This window comes from Chlorocebus sabaeus, chromosome 18 (assembly GCF_047675955.1).
Source record: "Chlorocebus sabaeus isolate Y175 chromosome 18, mChlSab1.0.hap1, whole genome shotgun sequence".
NCBI classification, from domain to species: domain Eukaryota; kingdom Metazoa; phylum Chordata; class Mammalia; order Primates; family Cercopithecidae; genus Chlorocebus; species Chlorocebus sabaeus.
In genome coordinates, this window is record NC_132921.1 from 12,507,399 (window position 1) to 12,525,382 (window position 17,984).

Below are 17,984 nucleotides of genomic sequence, written 5' to 3' on the forward strand. Positions count from 1 at the left end.
GTGCCTCCATTTAAATACTTTCCTTCCTTTTATTTTTAATTTCACCATTTGATCATTTAGACTTGTTTGAAGTTTTATAATATTAATTTCAGAAATTGTTATTCCTTTGTAATCTTTATTTAGAAATATTTTACATGGTATTGTCACTACTGTTTCTTGTATTCTAGCTCTATCAAGTTTCATTTCTGTTTTTTTATTTTTTTGAGACGGAGTCTCGCTCTGTCGCCCAGGCTGGAGTGCAGTGGCCGGATCTCAGCTCACAGCAAGCTCCGTCGCCCGGGTTCCCGCCATTCTCCTGCCTCAGCCTCCCGCCACTCCCAGCCTCAGCTGGGACTACAGGCGCCCGCCACCTCGCCCAGCTAGTTTTTTGTATTTTTTTTTTAGTAGAGAAGACGAGGTTTCACCGGGTTAGCCAGGATGGTCTCGATCTCCTGACCTCGTGATCCGCCCGTCTTGGCCTCCCAAAGTGCTGGGATTACAGGCTTGAGCCACCGCGCCCGGCCCATTTCTGTTTTTTAAATAATATCTTGCCTTCTGTAGCTTGTCATCAAACATACATTGATCTTTATAGGAGCCTATAAGATGGAAGGATTTCATTAAGAAGTCATCTCTGCAAACGTTTCTGTTGTCATAGATCTTCAAAATATACTCTTATGTCTTAAACATTATATGTTAAAATATAAGCATTCATCTAAAAAACAACTATAGTATATGACCGTTAGAGACATTATAACCTCTCTCAATGTCAAAGAGATTAAAAAGTAGAAGGAAAATGCTAACTAGGAAAAGGCAGTGATACAAAAACATTTTACACGAAGGCAGATTTTAGTGATAGGGAATTTAAAATTTCAGATTCTGAAAACAGTTTAATTAGTTTTTCATTGAGACAAATACTGTCAGTAAAGAGCATTTACTCATTTAACTTGTTTGTCACATAAATGTGAAAGCTAACTAGGAATTCAGGCCACATAATAATTGCTTATAAGTTTTTCAAATAGAAAATTTTAAATATTTTTCCCTCGAAACATTAACCAAGCAATCTCATATAATTTATTATGTTTATTTGGGTCTTTAACTTTCTACATGCTGCTTGGTTTTCACAGATTGAAAGTGGTTGAAGCTCTTGAAAGTTAAATGTGAAAATTAACTGCTAGAATCATTTACTTGCAATAAGAAATAGAAACGGAATTGAGCCCAAAATGAAATGTCAATTAAATATGCACAAAATACAACAGTAAATTTAAAAACCTGCCATAACTTTGTCAACATTATTAAAAATTCAGTTTTTCATGTCTTAAACTTGATGTCAAAAAAAGTAAGTGGTAAAAACAAAATCGCCTAATGTACATAGGATTTACAACTTTTTGTTATTATTATTATACTTTAAATTCCGGGATACATGTGCAGAACATGCAGGTTTGTTACATAGGTATACACGTGCCATGGTGGTTTGGTGCACCCATCAACCCATCATCTAATTTGGTATTTCTCCTAATGCCATCCCTCCCCTAGTCCCCTACCCCTGACAGGCCCTGGTGTGTGATGTTCCCCTCCCTGTGTCCCTGTGTTCTCATTGTTCAACTCCCATTTATGAGTCAGAACATGCGGTGTTTGGTTTTCTGTTCTTGCATTAGTTCAATAAGAACGATGGTTTCCAGCTTCATCCATATCCTTGCCAAGGACATGAACTCATCCCTTTTTATGGATGCATAGTATTTCATGGTTGTGTATGTGCCACATTTTCTTAATCCAGTCTATCATTGATGGGCATTTGGGTTGGTTCCAAGCCTTCCCTGTTGTGAATAGTGCTGCAGTAAACATATGTGTGCATGTGTCTTTATAGTAGAATGATTTATAATCCTTTAGATATATACCCAGGAATGGATTGCTGGGTAAAAAGGTGTTTCTGGTTCTAGATCCTTGAGGAATTGCCACACTGTGTTCCACAATGGTTGAACCAATTTATACTCCCACCAACAGTGAAAAAGCATTCCTGTTTCTCCACATCCTCTCTAGCATCTGTTGTTTCCTGATTTACAACATTGCTCACCTGGATTATCTCCAAAATGTCATTCAACCTCTCTCTTTATGCCTTCTGTCTTCTTTATTGTTTCCCAACCCAATAAAACCCCGAATGAATGTGCATGTGTATGTGTGTTCAAATACACAACTGATCCCAGAAATATATATCTCTCTCTCTATATATATATATATATATTTGTTTATTGTTTACTTTGAAAATTTTCCCAGCCGGGCGTGGTGGCTCACGCCTGTAATCCCAGCCCTTTGGGAGGCCGAGCAGGTGGATCGCCTGAGCTCAGGAGTTCGCAACCAGCCTAGGCACCACGGTGAAATCCCGTCTCCACTAAAATATAAAAAATTAGCCAGGCATGGTAGCGTGGACATGTAGTCCCAGCTATCTGGGAGGCTGGATAGTTGCTTGAACCCAGGAGGCAGAGGTTACAGTGAGCTGAGATTGCGCCACTGCACTCAGCCTGGGCAACAGAGCGAGACTCTGTCTCAAAAAAAAAAAAAAAAAGAAAAAAAGAAAATACTCCCATTATGACTATGAAACTCAAAATTATTTAAAACAATCATAGAAATGCTCTATTATCCCTCATTTTATCTATAAATTATCTAAAAACGCTTTCATAATAAAAACAATCAGGTTGGGTGCAGTGGCTCACTCCTGTAATCCCAGCACTTTGAGAGTCCAAGGCAGGCGGATCACTTGAGGTCAGGAGTTCGAGACCAGTCTGGCCAATACGGTGAGACCTTGTCTCTACTAAAAGTACGAAATATTAGTGGGGCATGGTGGCACGGGTCTGTAATCCCAGATACTCGGGAAACTGAGGTGGGAGAATTACTTGAACCCAGGAGGTGGAGGTTGCAGTGAGCCAAGATAGCACCATTGCACTCCAGCCTGGGCGACAGAATGAGACTCCATCTAAAACAAACAAACAAAAAACAATCAATCAACAAACTAAGAATGCAGTAGAACCTTCTCAACATAATGAATGGCAGTTAATAGCATATGTTATGGTGAAAGATTAAAAGCTTCCCTCTAAGATCAAAAACAAGGGAAGTAGGCTTCCATTCTTCACTTTTGCTCAACATTCTAATAGAATTTCTAGCCAGAGTAGGCAAGAAAAACAAATAAACGGCCTCTAAACTGGAAAAGAATAAATGAAACTATTTCTCTTTACAGAGGAAATATTTTTGTATTTTAAAATATCTAAAAATCTGCCAAAAATCTTAAGATGTCATAAACAAATTCAGAAATGTTGCAGGTTGCAGAATATACACACATATAAACACTAAAGATCAATGGTATTTCCATATGCCGTCAATGAACTATCTCAAAAAAAAATTAAAAAGTATTGTTTAAAATTGCACCAACTATAAAAAGATACTTAGAAGTTAATGTAACAAAGCAGCAGTGAGACTTGCACATTGAAAACTATGAAAACATTGCTGAAAAAGATAAAGGCCATAAAAGGAAAGTTACCCCGTGATGATGAATTGGAAGACTCAAATTGTTAAAATATAAATAGTATCTAAAGCAATATCCAGATTCAATGCAATGTCTCTTTAAATCCCAACAGATATTTTTTTCTTTCTTTTTGCAGAAATGAAAAGACTGGGCCTATGTTTTCCAGGAAATTATCAATGAACAAGAATAGCAAAAATAACATTGAAAAGTAAGACCATAGCTACAGCATAAGCAGGTGGAATAATTACATTAATTATTTAATTAAGAGTGATACGTTTCAGCTGTGTCCTCACAAAACTCATCTTGAATTGTAATCCCCATGTGTCAAGGGTGGGACCAGGTGGAGGTAATCAGATCATAGGGTCAATTTCCCTCATGCTGTTCTTGTGATAGTGAGTGATTCTCAAGAGCGCTGATGGTTTTACAAGTATCTGACAGTTTGCCTGCTTGCACTAACTCCATCCTGCTACCCTGCAAAGAAGGTGCTTGCTTCCCTTTGCCTTCCACCATAACTGTAAGTCTGCTGAGGCCTCCCCAGCAATGTAGAACTGTAATTCAATTAAACCTCTTCCCTTGATAAATTACCCATATCTGGTATTTCTTAAGAGCAGTGTGAGATAGGACTAATACAGTAAATTGGTACTGAGGTAGTGGGTCGCTGCTATAAGGTTACCAGCAAATGTGGAAGCAACTTTGGAACTGCGTAACATGCAGAGGTTGAGACAGTTTGGAGGGCTCGGAAGAAGACAGGAAAATGTGGGAAACTGTGGAACTTCCTAGAGATTTGGAGGGCTCAGAAGGCAGGAGGATGTGGGAAAGTTTGGAACTTCCTAGAGACTTACTGAATGGCTTTGACCAAAATGCTGATAGTCATGTGGACAATAAAGTCCAAGTTGAAGTGGTCTCAGGTGGAGATGAGGAATTTATTGAGAACTGGAGCAAAGGTCACTTTTGCTATGCTTTAGCAAAGAGACTGTTGGCATTTTATCCTTGCCCTCGAGATCTGTGGAACTTTGTACCTGAGAGAGATAATCTGAAATTGGAACTTATGTTTAAAAGGGAAGCAGGGCATAAAAAGCTTGGAAAATCTGCAGACTGACAATGCGAAATAAAAGAAAAACCCATTTTCTGGGGAGAAACTCAATTCTGCAGAAATTTGCATAAGTAACAAGGAGCCAACATGAATGGAGCTGGAGGCCAATATCCTAAGTGAACTAATGCAGAAATGGAAAACCGAATATGACATATTCTTGCTTATAAGTGTGAACTAAACATTGAGTTAATTTGTAGATAAAGAATGGAAAAATACACATGGGGGCCTGTTTGAAGGTAGACGGTAGAAGGAGAATAAGGATTGAAAAACTACCTATGGGCTACTGTGCTTATTAGGTGGGTGATGGAATAATCTGTACACCAAACCCCCATGACATACAATTTATCTATATAACAAATGTGGCCATATACCCCTGCACCTAAAATAAAAGTTAAAAAAGGGAATTGTTAGCAATAAAGAGGGACATTGCATATTGATAAAAGTTTCAATATCCTAAGATATAACATCATATGTGTGTTTATACCTAAAAGCAGAGCTTCAAAAGATATGAAATAAATGGTGACATAACTTAAAGGAGATATAGATGAAAAGTAGAATTATCAATTGTAAACTGTCAGTAATTGATAGTACCTAGGTGTAGAAAATTAGAAAATAAAATAGAATATTTGAGCAACCCATCAAGCATTGACCTTAGATTTATATAACGATAATCTGAAATATGCAGAATATATATTATTTTAAGTGTACATGGTATGCTCTGCATGATAGACTATAAACTGAGGTATGAAACAACTATCAATATATGTGAAAATATTAAAATCATACAGAGTATGTTTGTAGTTTTCAGGAACTTAAAAATAATTATCAAAAGTGTTTTTTAAAAAAATCTTGGGTCAACAAATACATGAAAGGATGCTTAATGTCATTAGTCATTAGGGACATGAAATCAAATCCACTGCATATCTACCAACATACCTATAATTTCTTTTAAAAATGGATTATAAAAAATGTTGGTGATGAAGTGTGGAAATCATAACCCTTACATATTGGTTGGAATCCAAAAATGGTACTATCTGAATGGAAAGCAGTTTAGCAGTACCTCAATAAATTAAATAAAAAATCATCACATAACCCAGTTACTCTACCAAAATAATAGAACTCAGATATTAAAATAAAAACTTATACATGGTCGATCATAGAAGTATTGTTAAAAATTGCCAAAATGTAGAAATAGCCTAAATGTTCATCAACTGTAAACAGAAAATCAAAATTAGGCATATTTACATAATAAAATATGAGTTAGATATAAAAAGGATAAAATACTGATTATGCTAAAGTATGGATGAACCTTGAAAATTATTATGCTAAGTGAAAAAACAGACAAAAGTTCACATATTATGAATCTATTTGTATGAAATGTCCAGAATAGGTAAATTCATAAAAACAGAAAGTAGATTAGTGTTTGCCAGGGGATGAGAGAAGGAGCAAATAGGGAGCTATTGCTTAATGGTTGTGGGATTGCCTGTTTACTCTGTTGATAGTTTATATTACTGAGCAGAATCACTTTAGTTTAACGAGATCTCATTTGTCTATTTATGTTTTGGTTTGCAATTGCTTAGAGCCTTTGACAGAAAATTTTTGCCTGGTCCTATGTCCAGAATGGTGTTTCCTAGGTTATCTTTCGGGTTTTTATAATGTTAGGCTTTACATTTAAGTCTCGAATCTATCTCGAGTTTATTTTTTTATATGACATAAGGAAGGAGGTCCAATTTCAATTTTCTGTCTATGACTAGTCAGTTATCCTAGCACTTTTTACGACTAGAGAGTCCTCTTCCTATTGTTGTTTTTGCCAACTTTGTCAAAGATCAGATGGTTGTAGGTGTGTGGCCTTTTATCTGGGATCTCTTTTCTGTTCCATTGATCTATGTGTTTGTTTTTGTATCATTTCCATGATATTTTGGTTGCTATCAGCTTGTAGTAAAGTTTGAAGGCAGGTAAAGTGATGCCTTAAGTTTTATTCTTTTTACTTAGGATTGCCTTGGCTATTCATACTCTTGTTTAGTTCCATATACATTGTAAGACAGTTTTATTCTCATACTGTGAAAAATTAATTGATGGTTTGATAGCAAAACAATGAATCTATACATTGCTTCAGGTGGTATGACCATTTTAACAATATTGTCTTCCTATCCATGAGCATAGAATGGTTTTCTATTTGTTTGTGTCACCTCTGATTTCTTTGAGCAGTGTTTTGTAATTCTAGTTGAAGAGATATTTTACCTCTCTGGTTAGCGGCATTCCTACGTATATATTTTCTTCTTTTTGTTGCTATTGTGAATGGGATTGAATTCTTGATTTCTCAGTTTGGATATTGTTGATATATAGAAATGCTACTAATTTTTGTACATTGATTTTGTATCCTGAAACTTTTCTGAAGCTGCTTATTATATCAAGGAGCTTTTGGGCAGGGACTATGGGTTTTTCTATGTATAGAGTCATACTGTCTGCAAAGAGGGATAGTTTGACTTCTTCACTTCCTATTTGATTCCTTTTATTTCTATATCTTGCCTGATTGCTGTGACCAGAACTTCCAATCCCCTGTAGAATGGAAGTGGTGATAGCAGGGATATTTGCCCTATTTTGGTTTTCAAGGGGAATGTGTCTAGCTTTTGCCCATTCAGTATAATGTTGCTTGTGATTTTGTCATAGACGGCCCTTATTATTTTGAGGTATGTACCTTCAATGCTTAGTTGAGGGATTTTAACATAAAAGGATTTTGAGTTTTATCAAAAGGCTTTTCTACATCTATTTAGATGATCATGTGAATTTTGTTTTTTTTTTTTTTTTTTAATGTGATCAATCACATTTGTTGATTTCCATATGTTAAACTAACTTGCTTCCCCAGGGATAAGATCTACTTGATCATGGTGGATTAGCTTTTTGATGGGCTGCTGAATTTGATTTGTTGGTATTTTTGGGGGGACTTTCGCATCTATATTCCTCAAGGTTATTGACCTAAAGAGTTATTTTTTTTGTTGTTGTATCTTTACCAGTTTTTAGTGTCAGGATGATACTGGACTCCAAATGAGTTAAGGAAGAGTCCCCTCTTCTCGATGTTTTGGAATAGATTCATAAGGAATGGTACCAGCTCTTCTTTTACATCTGACGGAATTTGATGGTGAACCCCTCTGGTCCTGAAATTTTTTGGTTGGCAGGCTTTTTATTACTGATTCAATTTCAGAACTCATTATTGGTCTGTTCAGGAATTCAATTTCTTTCTGGTTCAATCCAAAAATGTTGTATGCGTCCAGGAATTTATCCATTTCCTCCAGATTTTCTAGCCTGTATAAATAGAGGTATTCATAAAAGTCTCTGCAAAAACTGCATAGTAGATTTGCATTTCTGTGGAGTCATGGTCTTGTACTCTGTCATTTCTGATTGTATTTATTTGGATCTTTTTGTCTAGCTAGGAGTCTATCTTACTAAGTTTTTCACTGAAGCAACTCCTGGATTCACTGATTTTTTTTGCATGATTTTTTCGCTTCTCAATTTCCTTTAGTTCAGGTTCAATTTTGGTTATTTCTTGTCCTCCGCTAGCTTTCAGGTTGGATTGCTCTTGTATCTCTAGTACTTCTAGTTGTAATGTTTGGTTGTTAATTTGAGATCTCCCTGACTTTTTGACATGGTCATGAAATACCCTCTTAAAGACATTCTGGTATGTTGTACCTTTGTTCTCGTTAGTTTGAAAAAATGTCTTGATTTCAACTTATTTTCATTATTTTCCCAAAAGTCATTCAGAAACAGGTTGCTTAATTTCCATGTAATTATATGACATTGGACAATTTTCTTTGCAATGATTTTTATGTTTTTATTGCACCGTGGTCTGAGAGTGTGGCTGGTATGAATTTCCCTTTTTTGAACATAATGAGAATTGTTTTACGTCCAATTATGTGGTCAGTTTTAGAATATGTGTCATATGCAGATGAGAAAAATCTATATTCTGTTGTTCTCGAGTGGAGTTTTCTGTAGATATCTATTTGATCCATTTGATCAAGTGTCAAATTCAGGTCCTGAATATCATTGTTAGTTTTCTGCCTCAATGATCTGTTTAATATCATCAGTGTGGTGTTGAAATCTTCCACTATTTTTGTGTGGTTTACTAAGTCTTTTACTGTGTCTCTAAAAACCTGATTTTTCAATCTGGATGCTCCTTTGTTGGATGCATGTATGTTTAGAACAGTTAGGTCTTCTTGTTGAATCGAGCCTTTATTTTTATGTAATGTCCTTCTTTGTGTTTTTTTAATGTTTGTGGGTTTACAGTCTATTTTGTCTGAAATTAGATTAGCAGCCCCTGCTTTTTTCTGTTTTCTGTTTGCTTGGTAGATTTCCCTCCACCCCTTTATTGTGAGCCTCCACGTGTCATTGTGTGTGAGATGTGTCCCCTGAAGATCACATACCATTGAGTCATGTGTCTTCATCCAAATTGCCACTCTGTGTCATTTTGTTGGGGCATTTAGCCTATTTACATTCAAGGTTAGTATTGATATGTTTGAATTTTATCCTGTCTTCATGTTGCTAGCTGGTTATTTTGAAAACTTCTTTGTGTATTTCCTTTGTAGCCTAACTGGTCTACATACTTAAGTGTGTGTTTGTATCGGTTGGTAGCAGCCTTTCTTTTCTATGTTTATTTAGCACTCCCTTCAAGAGCTCTCATAAGGCAGGTCTGGTTGTAACAAAATGCCTTAGCATTTGCTTGTCTGGAAAGGACCTTATTTCCCCTTATCTTATGAAGCTTAGTTTGGCTGGAGATGAAATTCTTGGTTGGAAATTATTTTCTTTAATAATGCTGAATATAGGACCCTATTCTCCTCTGGCTTGTAAAGTTTCCACTGAAAGGTCCACTGTTAGCCTCATGGGTTTCTCTTTGTAGGCAACCTGCTCCTTCTCTCTAGCTGCCTTTAATATTTTTCCTTTCATTGCAACCTTGGAGGATCTGATTATTATGTGTCTAGGGATAGTCTTCCTGTGCAGTATTTCACAGGGGTGCTCGGCCTTTCCTGAATTTGAATGTAACCTGCTCCTTCTCTCTAGCTGCCTTTAGTATTTTTTCTTTCATTGCAACCTTGGAGGGTCTGATTATTATGTGTCTAGGGATTATTATGTGTCTAGCTCTCTACCTCTCTTTGTAGGTAACGTGCTCCTTCTCTCTAGCTGCCTTTAATATTTTTTCTTTCATTGCAACCTTAGAGGGTCTGATTAATATGTGTCTAGGGATGGTCTTCCTGTACAGTATTTCACAGGGGTTCTCGGCCTTTCCTGAATTTGAATGTTGGCTTCCCTAGCGAGGCTGAGGAAATTTTCATGGACAATATCCTGAAATATGCTTTCCAACTTGCTTGCTTTCTCTCAGGGATGCCAGTGAGTTACAGATAGGTCTCTTCATGTAATCCCATATTTCTCTGAGGTTTGGTTCATTCTTCTTTATTTTTTTTTCTTTATTTTTGTCTATGTTATTTTGAAGAGCAGGTCTTTGAGTTCTGAGATTCTTTTGGCCACTTGGTCAATTGTGCTATCAATGCTTGTCATTGTATTCTGACAATTTTGAAGTGAATTTTTCATCCCTGTGAGCCCAGTTTGGTTCTTTCTTAAAATGAAAATGTTGTCTTTCATCTCCTTTATTGTTTTATTGAATTCCTCAGGTTCCCTGGATTGGATTTCGACTTTCTCCTGAAGGTTGATTTTCTTTGTTCTTATCCATATTCAAATTATATTTATTTCACTTCAACCATTTCAGCCTAGTTAAGAACTATTTGGGGGAACGAGTGGTGAGATTATCTGGAGACAAGAAGACACTGGCTTTTTGAGCTGTCCGAGTTCTTTAGCTGGTTCTTTCTCATCTTTCTGGCTGGTGTCTCTTTAGTCTTTGAAGTTGCTTCCCTTTAGATGGATTTTCATGTTGTTGTTGTTGTTTCTCTTTTATCCTCTTTTAAGTCCTTGGGTGTTTGTGGTATAAGGTGAGTTTAGTTGGCTGGCTTTGTTTTTGGTAGATTTTTGAGGGAGCCAAGGCTCAGCTCAGCTGTTCGGGGATGTGTGCTCAAACTCGGGGAAGCTGGTATTGAGCCCTCAGCTTTGTTCTCTGGCTCCTCGAAGTTTGAAACCTGCCATACTGAAGGATCCCAGGTGTTCCCAGACCACTAGCCATAACACTACAAAGGGTGGTGCCAGCCAAAGCGCTTCATCAAGAAGTGGCAGCAGAATCTGTGTGCATTCCCACTCACCAGCAGAAGTGGAGATGTGGGAATTGGCAGTGCAGGGAGGTGCATGATTGTCACCTGGGAAGGGGCAGCTAGCTGGCTTAGGGCTGCCAGTCTTCATATGGCCATTGGCAACTGCGGTGGTGGTGGCACAGGGAGTGGGAAAGGAGGAGTGGGGATGAAGGATGGGGCCACTAGCATCCCTGTGTGCCTTGGCATCTACAAAGGTGTCACCACAGGGGTGGAGCACTGGCAGACACCGATCTGGCACTCCCCCTGCACGTGATCACACCTGCAGCAGTGGCAGTGCATGGGGCAGGGCCGCTGGTGTCTGTGCTCCCGTTCAGGCAGGTAACAGCAGCACAGAGGAGCGGCATTAGGGGGATGGTCACTGTGCTCACTCTGGCAACAATGACATGCTGGGCTGCATGTGCGCCCATGTGCCAGTGGGGAAGGGGAAGGGGGGGTTCACTTGTGCATACACATACTAGCAAAATAATGGGGTGGGGTGGCCATAGGTTAACGCATGCTTGCAAAGTGGCATGGGGGAGGTTGCAGTGGGAAGAGGGCACGGGCAGATTGGTATGTGGCAGAGGGAGCTTCTCTGCTGGAACTTGCCTTTGATCAGGTGTGGTCTGCCAGCACAGGGGCCATGATGTGGGCCCTGGAGGCACAACAGTTGGGCTACTGAGGCTGCATTATGAGCAGTCATGGCCAGGCTGGAGTCCCCAGAGAGGCCACCAGACAGAAGGGTTCTCAGGTTGAACCGGCCCCACCTAATAGGCAACATCACCCTTGCTCTGTTGAAGTCTGACAGTTCCCCGAGGGTGTCCCTGGCCATGCTCCACTGCAGAGGTTGCTGAACCAAAAGCTGTGGGCTCCACACAGGCTGGAATCCTGCCTCCTCCACCTCTCTAAGCAGCTCTTCTTGTCCAGTGCACGTGTCCATAGCGGGTGTGGTGTCTCCTGCTGCCAGGATTCCAGAGGCCTGTGGCCAGAGCAGGTTGCTCCCTGTTCAACTCACACCTTTCCCAAGAGTCTTTGGGGTCCAGGAACAATTCCTCATGTGCTGTAATGCCATACATGGTTCTCAGCTTTCTCTCTGCTCAGCCCAGCATTTGTGCTCTCCCTCCAGTTGCTCTGAATGCTCTCCTTGCAAGGATCTGCGCAGAGTGCATTAGTCTTCTTGGCCTCCCAGTCCCTCGGTGGCAGATGTTCCTCCTAGCTGGTCTAGTTGGCCGTCTTGCCTCCATCTCTCCAGTTCCCTTTTTGGAAGTCAAATTTATTTGGTATAATATAATCATTCCAGTCTTCCAGTATTTTGCACGGTTTAATTTTCAATCATACGTACTTTTTTATTGTGTTGTTTTGTTTAAAGCATGTCTTTTGTGAACAGCATATAGTTGATATTGCTTTTTCATTAATTATGAAAATATTTTTAATTAGACTGTTTAATTTGATAAAATTTAAAGCAGCCAACAATGCAGTTAATTTAGTTCCACCATTTTACAGTTGATTTCCTTTAGGCTTCTTGTTTTCTGTTTCTCCCTCTGTGCTTTCTTTGAAAGTAATTGAATATTTCAAATTCTGTTTAATTTATCTTTGGACTGTTTAGCTGTATGTCTTTGTATTATATCATGATGGTTACTCTACAGGTTAACATATATATCCATAAGTTTGTATAATCTACTTATAATTAATGTTATGGTCCTTAATGGGAAATATAAAAATCTTTTAATCATATAGAGTTATCTACCTGGTGTGTGTGTGTGTGTATAAAGATATATATATAACCATACTCACTACAATTTGTTGCTGTGGTCAATTTTTAAAAACCGTGACGTTTATAAAACCTGGTAAAACCAAAAGGTCCCCTTGGTAGCAACAGACAACCTTAAGTGGGTGATTGACAAAATCCTTTATGGCACAACACATTCCACTAAGGACCAGTTGGTTGCACTACTGAGCAAAAATTGTGGAGCAACTTTTTTGAGACTGCAGTGGTCATTACTGTCACTGCCTTCCTTTTAAGCACTGTATTTCTGCAAAACATATAAAAGTGAGGTATCGAGAACCTATAAACACCTCTAAATGAATTTTTAGTAATTGCTCCCCGTATGGATTCTGATTATATCCTAGTAACGGTATGTATGTTTTTGCATGATTTGAAACATTTGGCAATCGGAATGCTATGAGAGTCAGAGAGTCTGAACGCTATTGTTTTTATTTTCTCTACATGGGGAATTCCAAATATCTATCTGGTGATTTTAAAAGGCAATTTATGATTTTTTAATATAGTATACGTGCACAAAGTTTTACTCATTGCTCAAAAATTTTATTGTCCTTATTAACCCCTGTACCAAAACTCTTATGTCAACATGGTTGTATGTCTTGGTTGGCTGTTGTCAGCCGTATTTCGCTATACAAGTATGGGTGTAATGCAAAACAGGCAAAGAGTTGGCTTTTAACTACAGGATTTTTTATAACAAATATTAAAATGGAAAAAAAGTGGAACAGAATAATTGAACTTCTATCATTAAATGGCAGGCCATAAAAATAAGCTGCATAATGAAGAATGAGTACATAAAAATATTTATATTGAATGACTTATTACTATAATTGTAAGATAAAAGGAAGTGAATCAGAAACAAAAGAGGTGATGATCAAAGAATGAGGGGAGGGAATTAGAATTAGAGCTTATGAAGTAATTCAGTTATTGATAATGACAAACCAGGTGTGACCAGGAAAATAAATAGATAGGCTGGTGGAATGAAAATTAAAGGAGAGACTCAAGTAACTAAAGAACCACATAATTAGAATGATTATCTCTGATGATAGGGAAATCACCAAAAAATATAACAGGAATAATATTTCAGCCAGAAAGTAATATTCAGAGACAATTTCAGAAATAGCATATGTTGCTGTTAAGTGGAAATTGTAGAGGCCACAGTGAATTTAAGGATTGGGACGGAGTGAAAAATTGGAACTAAATTGGTGGTACAGTGCTGATGTTAGCAGAGTGTGGTGGAAACAATTATAAACAATAATAGAAGGTATAGGGTACTTCGGTTATCTACACGGGTGCTTGTGAAGTCTTCATGAGTGCTGGGGCAAGGGGAATGGTAGGGGTCAGCTGATGGAGGCCAGTGGGGTGCATGGAAATTTTTCTTATCTAGGTTCTTAGAGCTCTTGCTATTGGATGGTACTAGTCTTCTTGGTCTCCCAGTCCCTCTGTGGCAGATGTTCCTCCTAGCTGGTCTAGTCGGCGGTCTTGCCTCCATCTCTCCAGTTCCCTTTTTGGAAGTCAAATTTATTTGGTATAATATAACCATTCCAGTCTTCCAGTATTTTGCACGGTTTAATTTTCAATCATATACACTTTTTTATTGTGGTGTTTTGTTTAAAGCATGTCTCTTGTGAACAGCATATAGTTGATATTGCCTGCCCACTCAGTTATCATGTCATTAATCTGGTTGCCAATACCTTCTATTAATCTCTTCCTTACATCCCCCCTTCTACCATATTTATTTATGCTCTTCAAAACAAAGAAAGAATATTTTTGTTTGGTTTTTATTTAGTCTCTATACTATCACAATATTTATCAACAAATTTCACACATCTGCTGACAAACAAATGCTGAATTAAATGTGTGATTTCTGGAATGGATTAACAACTTCATAAGTGTGAAAAGATGAATGAGACACTTTGTTTTAGTAAAGCAGCTATCAATAGAGGGGGATCTACACAGGGTGGTAACCATTTGACTTTAAACCTCTGTTATTAATTGCATTTTAATCACTTTCCATGAGTGATTATCTAACGTGAAATCCCTAATAACCTAAAAGTTTCACCATGACATAATTATGACCAACATTTACATACAGGTTTTCATTCCACCACATTTATCACTTATGTTTGCAAATTTCCTTTTCATTTGATCTTTGTTTTACATATGTATGTGTATGTATGTGTGCCTATGTGCATGTATATATGTATATGTATGTATGTATTCTATCCTGAATGCAATGGGGATGCTTCTAGATGTTTAAACAGGTTTTCAGTTTTATCTTACCTATGTTTTAGAAAGTTAATTCGGTAGCAGCGTAGCAAATTAATTGTTGGCCTGAGTTGGTGAGATGTGAGCATTTGTGGTTGGTTTTTATTTAAAAGGAAAAATTCTGTTTTGTGCTGCATAATGAAGTTTCAGTCAACTACACAACACATATACAAAGACAATCCTGTGAGATTATAATGTGATGAAAAATTCCTGTCACCTAATGAATTTAAGCTATCATATAACGCTGTGGCACAATGCATGACTCATGTGTTTGTTGTGGTGCTGGTGGAAAGGAACCTACTGAGCCATCACTTGTGTAAAAGTGTAGCACATACAATCATGGACAGTACCTAACAATTGAAAATAATATACCACTGTATTGCTGGTTTATGAATTTCTATGCTATTTGTCATTATCTTAGAATATACTCCTTCTACTTACATAATCTTCTACTTATATTAAAATGGTAAACTATAAAACAGCCTCAGGCAAGTATTTCCGGAAGTATTCCAGAAAGCATTATTATCACACAAGATGACAGCTGTCGTGTGTGTCATTGCCCCTGAGGACCTTGCAGTGAGACAAAGTGTGAAAGTGGAAGACAGTGATATTGATGACCCTGACCCTGTGTGCAGGCCTACATTTATGTGTGTACTTATGTCTTAGTATTTAACAAAAAATTAAAAATATACATAATTTAAAAAATCAAAATGCTTACAGAATAAGGACTCAAGGATAGAAAATATTTTTGTACAGCTCCAAAATGTGTTTGTGTTTAAGCTAAGAGTTATTACAAAAAAGTCAAAAAGTTACAAAATGAAAAAGTGTATAAAGTAAGAAAGGCACAGTAAATTAAGAATGATTTGTTATCGAAGAAATACATTTTGAAAATAAATTTAGTGTACACTAAGTGTTAAGTGTTTACAAAGTCTACAGTAGTACACAGTGATGTCCTAGGCCTTCACATTCACTCACCACTTACTCACTCACTCACCCAGAGCAACTTTCAGTCCTGCAAGCTTCATTTGTGTTGTGTCCTATATTCCATTTTTTTCTTTTACACCATATTTTTACTGTATTTTGTTATGTTTAGATACACAAATACTTATCACTTTGCTGCAATTATCTATAGCATCAGGAAAGTCACATGCTGTATAGTGTTGTGGCCTAGGAGTAACAGCCAACACTGTATGGCCCAGGTTCAGTAAGCTGCATCGTCTAGGTTTGGGTAAGTACACCCTATGAGGCTTACACAACAAAATCTCCTAACAACCCATCTCTCAGAACGTATCTTCCTTCTTAAGCAATGCATGGTGGAAGATTGATTTGTAAAACTCTTGCCAACCACTGGCTTTAGAGGAACAAAAATATATATTTTTAAGAAAATATCCAAGCTATTCCTGCCAAAAGTTACTTAATTGATCGGGGAAAGGGATATACGAATCGCTGGCCTTCCCATCCTCTGCTGATAAGTAGTGAAAACGGATGCTGCTCTTCCGTCTGCCCAGTGCCATTTCTGCACACCTGACACCTGTCTCACCAGAAAAAAACTCAAGCCGCTTAGCTCAGACTCACAAAGTTAGCAGTGGTGTGAGTCCAAAGATAGTACCCATTCCCGATAACACCAGGAAAATTATGTTATTTAACAGGTAACTTGTAATTCAAGAATGCATCTTATAAGGAAAGAAATGCTAAATTATTTACCTACACTTTTTAAAATATATAATAACTAGGCTCAATAAAAGTACCAAGTATAGCCACTTACCATAATGAACATTTAATATAATAGGAAAGAAAAACACATACAAATGGCCAAATAACCATAGTTCAGAGATACAGTTCAACCTTGGGCGCTGTTTTGCATGCATGAGCCTGTTGTGATAAGGTGAAATTGGGAGCTGGAAGGCTGTATGGCAGAAAATGTTTTCTGAAATACTTTTTTTCTCACTCTGACAGATGTTTCGTATTTTAAGAATATGATTATTTTGTCATATTCTCTCCAATATAAGAAATAAATGTCTAGGGCAACATAGTTAAAATATGTAATGCTTGAGTCTAACTCTATTTCTCTATGGTTTGGCAGTACAATCTTATATCCATGAAAAGGAAATAGACTCTTCCTAATTCTACAGGATATTAAATGCATTAATCTGAACAATACAAATTGCATTACAGTTTATGTCCTCACAAGAGACATTCTAGCATGTTTCCTAAAAGTTTTATATTTATCATGCTTATTTTTTGTTTTCCTCTTCTTCTTGCTCAAAGCAGAAGAAAAATGAAAGGCAATTTTAACAACTAATTTTTAGAATGTATCTACCATGCAGTATTTTAATTTTTGCTATTATTATCCCTAGACATGCACAAGTGAAATTAGGCTATCTTAAATTGCATACACTGAGGAAGACAAAGGAATCATTCTGAAAATTAAAAAAAAAAAAATTGTTACTAGAATAAGAGTTCCACGAAGGCAAAGCAACAGATGTATACTAAACATATAACTTCAATCTTGTGCAGATATAGCTTTCAAATATTACATAAAGTGTGCTCAAAAACAATTACGTATGTCTACACATATTTGAAAGCAGGAAACAAATATGTTTACTACATACATTACTTTTGTTTTTCAGGCAAGATAAGATATTCTACCTTCAAAGCAAACCACCAGCACTATTCACAATAACTATACATATGAGGAATTCTGCATCAGTTTTTGAATTGCAGTAGCAATTTTAACAACAGTGTTCCCCTTGGCGTATTATAATGCATATTAGCTGCCATCTGTGCTTGATGAGACAACTTGACCAGTGGTCACAGGCTGATCCCTGACCTCTGTCAGCAATTGTCTATGCATGGCTGCCTCTACATCAAAGGTCATGAGCAAAAGCCTTAGTGAGCAGTCCACAGCCATTATAGACAGATATGGATGACTACCAAAGTTAAATGAATATGACCTTTTAATATCATTCTCAAAAATAGTGTAGTAGAAAGGCATAGGCATCAAATATATTAGAAATTCAAAGCCAGATTACAAAACTTACATGTATTGATAATAAATGATGTGCTAAAAATGTTACATATTGCCTTAGTCATTTGCCCAAGAATATGGGCTTCTGTTTTGATAAG

At 37.2% G+C, this 17,984-nt stretch overlaps 1 long non-coding RNA gene across 1 annotated transcript in view; it reads right to left on the bottom strand.

Annotated features, from left to right (window-relative positions):
* Positions 1 to 727: 727 nt before the first annotated feature.
* LOC103244131 (uncharacterized) overlaps positions 728 to 17,984 on the bottom strand; it is a 345,548-nt gene continuing 328,291 nt past the window's right edge. Inside the window, exon 8 of the long non-coding RNA XR_012089287.1 lies at positions 728 to 2,947. This is a non-coding gene — a long non-coding RNA (uncharacterized lncRNA). The remainder of the gene's footprint in view (positions 2,948 to 17,984) is intronic.